The following is a 13,135-nucleotide window of genomic DNA, read 5'->3' on the forward strand; positions in this document are numbered from 1 at the left end:
TTAATATTTTTAGACACCTTTTACTATGTATCAATTGTCATTCCAATTAGTAATCTCAATTTGCGATTATAATTTTAAGTTAGTTGTAGTAATAAGGTTAGGTTAGTCAAGAATTTTTAAGTTTTATAAGTTTCTTTTAATTTTTCCGTCACCTTTTATTTTTCAACCATTTTTCTTTTTCAACCTTTTTCCGACGAACTCTTTTTCTTTCTTATTTCTCGCTATTCTAGTTTTAGGACATAGATTTTTATTCTACTTCTATTCTAAATTTCTTAAAATTACGAAAATTTATTTTAAGTGGTTAAATTAATAGACATCAAAATTTTCTGGTTCGTAGTAATAGTTGGATTTGTACGTGGACCGGGTTATTGGAGCCAAACAGTCCTCAATTATATTGAGACCAAACGAATCCTGCCCCTCTACTGCATCTTTTGGCTATTCGAAACGTGGACAAAATCAGAAAAGTCTATTAATTGGATAACTTATTATAATTTTTCTTTCCTTTTAAAAACTAATAGGATATTCAGTGAATGCACCGAGCAAGACGTTCACCACCTTGTGTACGTTCACCACCTGTAACTAGATCAAGACATTTAGCAAATATTACCGCCGTTGATTTTTCTTTAGAATCGTCATCCAGTCGACCAAGTACTTCAGTTCAAATTTCCGATAATCCATTTTTTGAATCCGACCTCACAATTGAGAATCCGGAGAATATTCAGGAACGGTTCGTAGATCCTGAACCACTAAACTTTCCTCCGGAACCACCAATCATTCAAACAGAGATTGTTGAGGAACGAACCATTAAATCATAATCCTCTAGTGATTCCGATTCAACAAATTCAATTATGGAGAATCTGGAACCTTTAAGTATGGAAGACCGAATGAGAGCTAAACGCACTGGCCAAGGTCACGCAATTACTCATCCAGACATTAATGCGCCAGATTATGAAATCAAAGGACAAATTCTACACATGGTGACTAATCAATGCCAATTTAGTGGTGCGCCGAAGGAAGATCCAAATGAACACCTACGTACCTTTAATAGGATCTGCACACTATTTAAAATCCGAGAAGTGGAGGATGAACAGATATATCTTATGTTATTTCCCTGGACTTTAAAGGGAGAAGCCAAAGATTGGTTGGAATCATTACCTGAAGGGGCGATTGATACATGGGACGTTTTAGTTGAAAAATTTCTTAAACAATTCTTTCCTGCATCTAAAGCCGTAAGACTTCAAGCATAAATTGTTACGTTCACACAGAAACCAAATGAAACTCTATATGAGGCGTGGACAAGATATGGAAAATTGTTAAGAGGATGTCCGCAACATGGTTTAGACACCTGTCAAATAGTACAAATATTCTACCAAGGATGCGACATCACTACAAGAAAAGACATAGATATAGCAGCTGGTGGTTCTATTATGAAGAAAACCGAAACTGATGCTTACAAAATTATTGATAACACTGCTTCCCACTCACATGAGTGGCACCAAGAAAAAGATATCATTAGATCATCTAAAGCAGCTAGAGTCGATTCTAGCCATGACTTAGATTCCATTTCCGCAAAGATAGATGTTGTGGAGAGACGAATGGAAAAGATGACTAAAGATATTCACTCAATACGAATTAGTTGTGAGCAGTGTGGAGGACCACATTTGACAAAAGATTGTCTCAGTATTGAATTAACAATAGAACAAAGAGAGAATATTTCATACATAAACCAAAGGCATGGAAATAATTATCAGAATAATTATCAACCGCCAAGACCGATTTACAATCAAAACCAGAATTATAACCGAAATATTCCATACAACAACCAACAAGATCCTAGCAATCAACAAGTATCCAATAATAATTACAATCAGCAATGACCTAATTTTCAAAACAAACCACCACAACAAACCGATGATAAAAAGCCAAATTTAGAGGATATGATGACGAAGCTAGTTGAAACTCAAATGCAGTTTTTCACATCTCAGAAACAAACTAATGAACAAAATGCTCAAGCATTTAGAAATCAACAAGCTTCTATTCAAAATCTGGAACAAGAAGTAAGTAACCTAGCAAGGTTAATAGGTGAAAGAAAACCGGGAAGTCTACCTAGTGATACAAATGCTAACCCCCGGAATGAAACAGCTAAAGCTATTACCACAAGAAGTGGTACAACGCTTAAACCACCGGAAATACCTGTAACTTCTGATGAAACTATTCCTACTCCACAAGAACCACAACCTGATCAAGATAAGAAAAAAGAACCGGTAGTTGAAAAGGTTAATGAAGATAACACAGTTAAGGATAAACCTTATGTTAAACCATATCAACCACCACTTCCTTATCCGAGTAAAATGAAGAAAGAGAAACTTGAAGCCGAGCAATCCAAATTCTTGGATATGTTTAAACAGATAAATGTAAATCTTCCTTTCATTGATGTGATTTCAGGAATGCCTAGATATGCTAAATTCTTGAAAGATCTAATCTCAAATAGAAAGAAAATGGAAGAACTCTCGGCTGTTACTATAAATGCTAATTGTTCAGCAGTGCTGTTGAATAAGATACCAGAAAAACTATCTGATCCAGGAAGTTTCACAATTCCATGTTTTCTGGGTAGTCTTAGTTCAATAGAAGCATTGGCAGACTTAGGTGCTAGTATAAATCTAATGCCGTATTCACTATACGCTAAACTAGACCTTGGAGAATTGAAACCAACCAGAATAAGCATACAACTAGCCGATAGATCAATAAAATATCCTAGAGGGATAATGGAGAACATGCTAGTTAAAGTTGGTACTTTAGTATTTCCAGTAGATTTTGTTGTTCTGGACATGGAAGAAGATTCTCAAGTTCCTCTCATATTAGGAAGACCATTCTTAAACACGGCTAAAGCAATGATAGACGTGTTCGGTAAGAAATTGACCCTAAGTATAGAAGATGAGAGTGTCACCTTTTCAGTTGATAGAGCAATGCAACAACCACAATCTGCAGATGATACATGTTATTATATTCAAACTATAGATGCACATGCAGAATTATTAGAAGAATTTTCAGAATTACAAGGAACAGGAGAATGTTCTTTAGGAGAAGGTAATGAACCAATTGATGAAGCTGAAATGTTAGCTACACTAATAGCTAATGGATATGAACCAACAACAGAAGAAATTCAAATGCTAAAAGAAGAAGACAGATATCGATATAAATCATCGATAGAAGAACCTCCGAAATTAGAGTTAAAACCACTTCCAAACCATTTGGAATACGCTTATTTACATGGTGAATCTGAATTACCTGTAATAATATCGTCATCTCTTACTGAAAATGAGAAATCACAACTCATTTCTGTGTTGAAAGCTCATAAACCAGCCATTGCATGGAAGATTCATGATATTAAAGGAATAAGTCCTTCGTATTGCACACATAAAATCCTTATGGAAGAAGGTCATAAAACATATGTGCAACGCCAACGAAGACTAAATCCTAATATGCAAGATGTAGTTAATAAAGAGATTATTAAACTGCTAGATGCAGGTTTGATATATCCAATTTCTGATAGTTCATGGGTAAGCCCAGTTCAATGCGTGCCTAAAAAGGGTGGCATGACTGTCATTACAAATGAGAAAAATGAGCTTATTCCTACTAGGACTGGATGGCGTGTATGTATTGATTATAGAAAATTAAATGACGCCACCAGAAAAGATCACTTTCCCTTACCTTTCATAGATCAAATGTTGGAAAGATTAGCCGAAAATAGTTACTATTATTTTCTAGATGGATTTTCTGGATATTTTCAAATTCCAATAGCACCCGAAGATCAGGAGAAAACCACATTCACGTGCCCTTATGGTACTTTTGCTTACAAACGCATGCCATTTGGACTTTGTAACGCCCCTGCAACCTTTCAAAGGTGTATGATGGCGATTTTTCACGACATGATAGAAGAATGCATGGAAGTATTCATGGATGACTTTTCAGTCTTCGGTGATACATTTAAATCATGTCTAGTTAATCTGGAATGAATGCTAATTAGATGCGAAAAATCAAATCTAGTACTTAATTGGGAGAAATGCCATTTCATGGTTAAAGAAGGCATCGTTCTTGGACATAAAATTTCAAAAGAAGGAATTGAAGTGGATAGAGCTAAAGTAGATGTAATTGCTAAACTTCCACATCCCACCAATGTTAGAGGAGTTAGGAGTTTTCTAGGGCATGCCGGTTTTTACCGACGTTTCATAAAAGATTTTTCTAAAATTGCCACTCCTATGAATAAACTCCTAGAAAAGGATGCTCCATTCATCTTTTCAGATGAGTGTATCAAATCTTTTAATATTCTTAAAGAGAAACTAACTAATGCGCCGATCATGATAACACCAAATTGGAATCTACCATTTGAACTAATGTGCGATGCAAGTGATTTTGCAATGGGAGCCGTTTTAGGACAAAGGATTGAAAAACGATTTCAACCTATATATTATGCTAGTAAGACATTACAAGGAGCACAAACGAACTATACAACTACTGAAAAAGAACTCCTTGCTATTGTCTTTGCTTTTGACAAATTTCGATCATATCTCGTTCTAGCAAAAACGGTGGTCTATACCGACCATTCTGCTCTTAGATACCTATTTTCAAAACAAGATGCTAAACCAAGATTAATCCGTTGGATCTTACTCTTACAAGAGTTTGATATTGAAATCCGAGATAAAAGAGGAGCAGAAAATCTCGCCGCTGATCATCTTTCTCGTCTTGAAAATCCCGAATTAGAAGTTCTAAATGAATCGGCCATACAAGACAACTTTCCTGATGAATATCTATTGAAGATAGATTATAAAGAAATCCCATGGTTTGCAGACTATGCAAACTACTTAGTTTGTGGATTCCTTGAAAAAGGATTATCGTACCAAAAACGAAAGAAATTCTTCAGTGATATAAAACACTATTTTTGGGAAGATCCACATCTGTTTAAAAGTTGTCCCGATGGAATAATACGCTGATGTATATTTGGGGATGAAGCTAGTAAAATTTTAAACTATTGTCACACAGGACCAACAGGGGGGCATTATGGGCCTCAACTAACAGCAAGAAAAGTTTATGAAGCTGGATTCTATTGGCCTACAATTTACAAAGACGCACACCTACTTTGCAAATCCTGTGATGCATGTCAAAGGGCCGGAAAAATAAGTCAACGTGATGAAATGCCACAAAATGTCATCCAAGTATGTGAAGTATTTGACATTTGGGGTATTGACTTTATGGGTCCATTTCCAAAATCTCATAATAATCTATATATACTCGTAGCCATTGATTATGTATCTAAATGGGCGGAAGCACAAGCTCTCCCAACTAACGATGCACGAGTTGTAGTCAACTTTTTAAAACGTCTTTTTGCAAAGTTTGGAACACCGAAAGCTTTAATAAGTGATCGGGGTACTCATTTCTGTAATAATCAACTTGAGAAAGTTCTTAAAAGATATGGAGTAACTCATAAAATCTCCATCGCATATCATCCACAAACAAGTGGACAAGTTGAAAATACCAACCGAGCTTTAAAACGTATTCTAGAGAAAACCGTAGGATCAAATCCGAAGGAATGGTCCATTAAATTGGAGGATGCACTCTGGGCTTTTAGAACAGCCTACAAAACTCCAATTGGAACCACACCTTTTAGACTTGTTTATGGAAAAGCATGTCATCTTCCAGTAGAAATTGAACACAAAGCATTTTGGGCTTTGAAGACATGTAATCTTGATTTACATGAAGCCGGACGTTTACGATTAAGTCAACTAAACGAATTAGAAGAATTAAGACATGAAGCATACGAAAATTCGTTAATCTATAAAGAAAGAACGAAGAAATGGCATGATAAAAGAATCAGAAGTTCAAAAGAATTTAAAGAAGGAGACAGAGTTCTTCTTTTCAATTCACGATTCAAGCTATTTCCTGGAAAATTGAAATCAAGATGGTCTGGACCATTCATAGTCAAAATAGTTTTCCCATACGGAACGATAGAATTAATAAATTCAAATGGGATTGAATTTAAAGTTAATGGTCACAGAGTTAAACATTACATACATGGTCCGATGGAAGTCGACAACGAAGTTAATCACAATTTCGACACCACAGCTAACTAAGTGTGGGGAGAATCAAGTCTTTAAAGGATAATATGTATTTCTGTTAGAGTTAGATTGTCTGTTTTCGTGTAGTTCTCGAAAATGGAACCCGAATGGTCTTTCCCTAGCAGACCCTAAAGAACTAGTCTTCTCCCCCCATTCTGAATTTTTATTTTTTTTAGGTTTTTACAAAATGAAGACTGCCTGTGAACTAAACCAAGGTCTAATGCTACACGCTTTGATCACTAAATGTAATAATGACATACTACCGAGTGAACTAGTATCAGTAATCAGAGAAAGAATGGACGGAGTTAGAAAAGAATCCAGATGCGAAGATAATAAGTTACAATTTGGTAAAGGAAAATCAAAATCCGCAGCGAAAAGAAGAGCACGACACCTAGAAAGATGTCACAAATGCGGAAAATGGTAACATGGAGGTAAATGTTCAAATAATCAAACCTATTCAAATACCGAATTTGTTACTTTATGCAGAGATGGACCGTTCATATGTTTAGAAGAAAAGACACTGAATGCTCGAGGTTACGCCTATGTAGCTATGGAAAATCAATTAAACCGACTATCTTATGAATGGGATAGATCATATAACTAAGAAATCTATTTCACAGGTATGTTTGTACAGTTTTTATTTTAATTTTTTATTTTATTTTTAACCTTTTGATAATAAACGCTAATTTGTTCGCTAAAAAGAATTAAATTGGTATTAAATAAAATTAGGTTTGGCGACCGAAATTATTGATATCATTCAAAAATTTATTACATCACTGCGAAATTTAACGTTTATTCTTAAGGTATAAATATCTTTAAACAATCAACACAAAATATTTCAAAAATTCGTCATGAGTTAAATTAGGTCTTGGAACCGAAATTACTTTACCGAAAAGAGGGGCGCATATTTTTGATAATATTTGATTGATTAAAGTGGGATAAAAAGACAAAAAGATTTTTAATTTTATTTTTACCATGTTTTTAAAATTAATATTTAAATCTTAAATTAATATTGTAAACTTTGTAAAAACAATATATTTAAAATTGTAAATATTTGAAAAATTAATATAAGTTTGGTATGAATTTATAAATTTTTAAATTAAGTTTGGTGTGAATTTTTAATTTTTAAAATATAAATTTTTAATTTTATGCATTTCAAATTTTAAGTTTGGTGTGAATTTTTAATATTAATTTTGAATTTTATATTTAAGTTGTGTGAATTTAAAAACAAAAATTTACTTTATCTCATTAAGTTAAAAATATGATTTTTAAAATTCGTCGTAAGTTGAAGACTAGGTCTTTGAACCGAAATTGCTTTACCCGAGAGAGGGACGAGAACTTTTATTATCATTATTTTTAATCTCATTGATTTAAAGTATGCCAAAAACATTAAAAAAACCAAAAATCTTAGCTTTTAAAACAATCGCTACAAAAAAAGACAAATTTTAAAATTTTGTCGAGGGACGGACTAGGACATCGATCCGAAACGACCTCGTCCTAAATAACAAGGGAAACAAAATTTTAAAATTAAGTACTTAATTGTTTTATAAGTTAATGATTATAAAAAAAAAAAAACAAACTCCGCGACTCGCGGAGTTTGAAGGGTATTTCACCGCGAGTCGCGGAGGACCGAAAATCAGAAAAAAAAATAAAAAGAGCTGAACGATAAGTTTCAGTCCACACAACCCAAAACTCAAAAACACAGCGAAATACTGCGCGAAAATACACCAAAAACACCCCCAAAATCACAATTTTTAACCGTTAATCACCAAATTTTTTACTAAAATCATGTTGAGAAGGATGCTATCTAGGAATTACTCAAGAAAAACGGTAAATTTCTACACCTAAACACCATTTAATCCGAAATTAGTGTTCTTGAGCAATTTTTTCCCCAATTTGATTTTGATGCTTTTTAGTGTAATTAGGCTTAAATTGTTTATGTATTATGCTTGTATAACCTAGATTGATGCTGTTTAACATGATTAGAAGCCTTAAACTTCAAATTTTGAATAATCTAGGGTTTGTGTTCTTGAGCAAATTTGGGGCTTTTTGATATAAACAGGTTATGGCCGATTTTTGTCATGAATTGTTGCTAAATTAAGTAGTGTAACATGTTTAGGTAGTTAAAAGATCCAAACTTTGATCCTAAACATGATTTTGAGAATTAAAGTGGACTTTTTCAAGTCTAAAATTCATGAACTTGATTTTTGAAAGATAATGCCATTTGAAACTTGTTTAATTGCTAGTAATGATTATTTTGACATGTTATTTGAGTTGAATGCTTATGAACTTGGCGAACATTTTCGTATATACTTATTTGAAAAAGTGTAGATTTGATAAAAATGTGAAAATAAGCTTAAGTTTAATATAAATTGATAATGTCATTGTAATTATTTTGATTGATGATTTTGCTGACACTAATGCATATTTGGATGCACAAAAATTGTGTTTGATGTGTTTTGCAGACTGAAAGGGGTGAATCTTCATCCCAAGCTCGCAATGCTCCTGCTGAAAATGCGAAACAACAGGAGGTGGATAACTACTACAAGCAGGATATACCTCATCCAGTCATGACCTTTTCTGATATGCACTTGGAAGAGTTGCACCCGAACCTGAGATTTGACAGACTTTGGATAGATTATCCAAAATATCAAAGGGGTTTGCATACTCTTCATTCTAAGGTTGTTGAGGTACCGAGGGTCATAGAATGGGGACCCTTAGAAGCTGTAGAATTGGCCGGGCCAATTAGGGAATTACTTGTACAGAGGTATGGTAATTCTTCTTTTAATGACTGGGTACGTTTATTCACCATGCGTAGACCTGTATATAAAGTATGGTGTGAAGAATTGTTATGTAGTATAGAGTTGAATGATTGGTTAGCTAGTTTAACCGATCGTTCTTTTATTAGATTTTTGTTAGGCGGTTCGATGCGCCACATGTCTTTACTGGACATGGCTCAGGCTTTACGTATATATACGCCTGAGGAGTTAGCATCTGCCGATTGTAGAGGGTTGATACTAAACGGTAGAAAGATAGATGAAAATTTTGATACACACGGTGTGTGGAGTCAAATGACAAGCCATCACCGTTTCAAAGGGGGAAATTACTCTTATTTGGATATAGATAGAGCCGAATTAAGAGTGATTCATAGGTTTTTAGCTAATTCGATTACACAAAGGGGTAAGAACAAGGAAAAAGTAAATGAACAGGATTTGTTTTACCATATGTGTATTCGAGACCCACAAAGCGCTGTAAGTATACCATATTGTGTGGGTTATTATTTATCAGCTATGGTTCGGGGGATGCGACCGCATAGCATAATAGGAGGTGGTATTTTTATTACTTTGATTGGTGAATATCTCGGTGTGGATATAAGTCGGGGGGGATTATTAATAGAAGAACCAGAACCCCGCGATACTATAGGTTTAAATGTATACCATGGTGCGAAAGTTTTGAAGAGGCGAAATAACGCCGCAGTACAATACCATGGTAGACATCCACAGGTTGAGAGAAACCAACAGCAAGGTATTGTAGGAGGGGGGAATGAGATGCAAGAAATGCAAAGGTTTATAGCTTCTCAGGAATACGAAAATGCTAGACAGAGAGCATTTGAAGATTGGCAAGTTCATCAGAACCAAATCATAGCTCATTGCCAACATATAGGTAGAAACTATATTCCTACACCGAAACCCATCTTCCCTCCCTGGTCTATAGAGATTCAACCACCGTATCCTACGTATGACCCTGCCGAAGCATTCTATAGCACCTATGGTTATGCCTGGAACCCCTATTGGTACCAGTATCATCCCTAGTATACTTAATTTTTTTTTTTTTTTGTAATTTGTAATGATTGATACGTTTAATACTTTTGTTAATATTGTAATCATTTTTATAATTGTCTAACTTTTATTCTTAGATTTTAATAATTTTTGAATGTGGGGTAATATACCAAACTTCAAAAATATGTATATATGTTTGCAGTTTATCTTATGTACACAACAGGGTAAAACAACGCATTTTCAAAGACTGGCATTAAGTTCAGCAAAAGCAACTAATTTTGACGACAAGATGCAAAATATATGTGAAATAACAACAAGACGGAATGAACAAATGATGTGCACCATTTATCATTCAGCAAACAAACGCCAATATATTTGGAAACTTTGGTAAAAATTTAATCATTTTCACACAAATCACCCTCAATAATTTAAATTGTTACTGATTTCTTGCAAATGAGGGCATTGCAAGATCTTAAGTGTGGGAAGGGGTTAAATTCTTTCGGATTTTAAAATTTTTTACTTTATACACTTGGTTACCATTAAAAATACTAGTAAAGCAGTAGTTGTATTAGAATCTAGTGCTCTCTGATAATAAAGAACAGCCCTAGTCTTATATACTGACTACCCAATTCTAGTAAAATTTTTCAAAATTTTCAATTAAATGAACTCAAAATCATGTTTATACATATTTATGAACGATAAAACTAGGTTTTAACACCGAAATTATTGTTACCTCGGAAAGGACATAAATTGAGAAACAAGCCAAAATGTTAAAATTCATTTAAAATGGAATAGAGGACGATAAAAAGGAAAATAAAAGCCAAGTGTGGGAAAATTTACCAAGTTATCTTAAACATATGTCACATATATATGTAACAAATAACTGAAAATACTTTTGCTTTGGACTAAACTAAACTGTTTTACCCGATGAAAGAAAAGAAAAGATGGATCTACACGATGAATCAATTCCATCATTAAAAGGAAGTAAAGTCTTCCGAAAAAGACACGCGCTTCTTGATTTAGGTCATGAAGTTGTCGTCCAGAGCAGCTGTAGGTTGACGAAAAATCTAGAAAAGTCATCACTAAAATCAGCAGGAAATCCACGGACCTCAGCATTAAACAGGGTCACCAAGTGGTCAGATTTATCCTAACCATGAGAAGGATTTATCTCGTACAATGGGGGGGCACCATGCAAATTAGCTGGATAAGACTAATGAATCAGATCTCCAGAAAGGATAATCTCCTTAAAGATTAAAAATCAGCTTATAAGCCTGATATTACTCAATCCTTGAGATTGACCTTAAAGATTGAGAATTACAAACTCATGGAATTCAATGATATCTAAACTCGAGCTTGAACGAGAAAATATTTTGATCAAAATTACAAACCGATTTGTTTTCTGAAAACCCTATTTTCAATGCGTTCATTACCATTGAACGTAAAATCCTAGGAATTCACCTGAAATTCATTAGGTCACCTGAACCAAATCGGGTGTCAACCGTAAGAACGGTGGTTGCATAGTGGTCAAAGACAGGACCTTGTGCCATACCGAAAAATCATAAGGGTGAGCTTTACTATTGCTCCTACCAAGGATAGTAATTGCGTCCGACACGTTATAGACCATAATTAAAAGCATGTCAGGGGACATTGCCTTAACAGTTGCTTGTTCAATGCTTTCCTTTACAATCGGATGGTAGTTTACCGAAAGGTAATATACGGGACAAGTAAACTGGACGTGTTGCTTTCCAAATACAAGGTTAGCAAGTGGGTGACACAAAACCGCAAGTTTTGAGCTAAAATTTTCAAATCTGAAACCCACCAAACCCACAAAAATATTTTACAAACACCGGTAAAGGGTTATTCCGGAAAACTTATCTAGGGTAAAAACTAGATTTAATTTTCAAAAGATCAAATGTTTTCATAATGATCCAATTTCCTTAATGGATCTAAATTTTTATAGTCATGTGGAACTGTAAACCATATCGTTACTACCATTGTTTATACCGCCGTATAGAAATCACTGATGTACAAAGTGTGAAGAATAAAGAAGTGATTCTAGTATTTCAAGACAATATTGCGTGAGGACAAGCAACGCTTAAGTGTGGGAATATTTGATAATGCTAAAAACGAACATATATTTCATAGCATTATTCCTCAAGAAAGACAAGCTTTTAGTTGCAATTGTTCTATTTACAAGTGATATTCGTTTAAATAATAAAAGGTGAAGACAAAAGACAGATTCGACGAATTAAAGACGCAAACGACCAAAAAGCTCAAAAGTACAAAAGACAATCAAAGAGGTTCCAATTATTGATAAGAAACGTCTCGAAATTACAAGAGTACAAGAATCAAAACGCAAAGTACAAGATATTAAATTGTACGCAAGGACGTTCGAAAATCCGGAACCGGGACCAGAGTCAACTCTCAACGCTCGACGCAACGGACTAAAAATTACAAGTCAACTATGCACATAAATATAATATAATATTTAAATAATTCTTATAATTATTTATATATTATAATAAATAATAAAAACCGTCGGTAAGAAAGACTCCAAACTGATATGAGCTGTAATTTCAAACTCCGCGACTCGCGGAGTTTGAAGACAAAAATGCCGCGAGTCGCGGAGCCCCTAAAGTCGAAAATCCCTATAAAAGCAACCGAATTCTGATCGCAAATCATCATCTTTTTCTTCTTCTCCTCATACGTAAAATATATATATATATTTATAATTTATATTTTAATTTTAATTATAATTCTAATAATAAGGGTATGTTAGCGAATGTTGTAAGGGTGTAAGTCGAAATTCTGTCCGTGTAACACAACGCTATTTTTAATCATTGTAAGTTATGTTCAACCTTTTTACATTAATGTCTCGTAGCTAAGTTATTATTATGCTTATTTAAAATGAAGTAATCATGATGTTGGGCTAATTACTAAAATTGGGTAATTGGGCTTTGTACCATAATTGGGGTTTGGACAAAAGAACGACACTTGTGGAAATTAGACTATGAGCTATTAATGGGCTTTATATTTGTTTAACTAAATGATAGTTTGTTAATGTTAATATAAAGATTTACAATTGGGCGTCCCTATAAATTACCATATACACTCAATCGGACACGATGGGCGGGGTATTTATATGTACGAATAATCGTTCATTTAACCGGACACGGGAATGGATTAATAGCCACTAGAATAATTAAAACAGGGGTGAAATTATGTACAAAGGACACTTGGTAT

This window comes from Rutidosis leptorrhynchoides, chromosome 10 (genome assembly GCF_046630445.1).
Source record: "Rutidosis leptorrhynchoides isolate AG116_Rl617_1_P2 chromosome 10, CSIRO_AGI_Rlap_v1, whole genome shotgun sequence".
In the NCBI taxonomy this organism is placed as follows: Eukaryota; Viridiplantae; Streptophyta; class Magnoliopsida; order Asterales; family Asteraceae; genus Rutidosis; species Rutidosis leptorrhynchoides.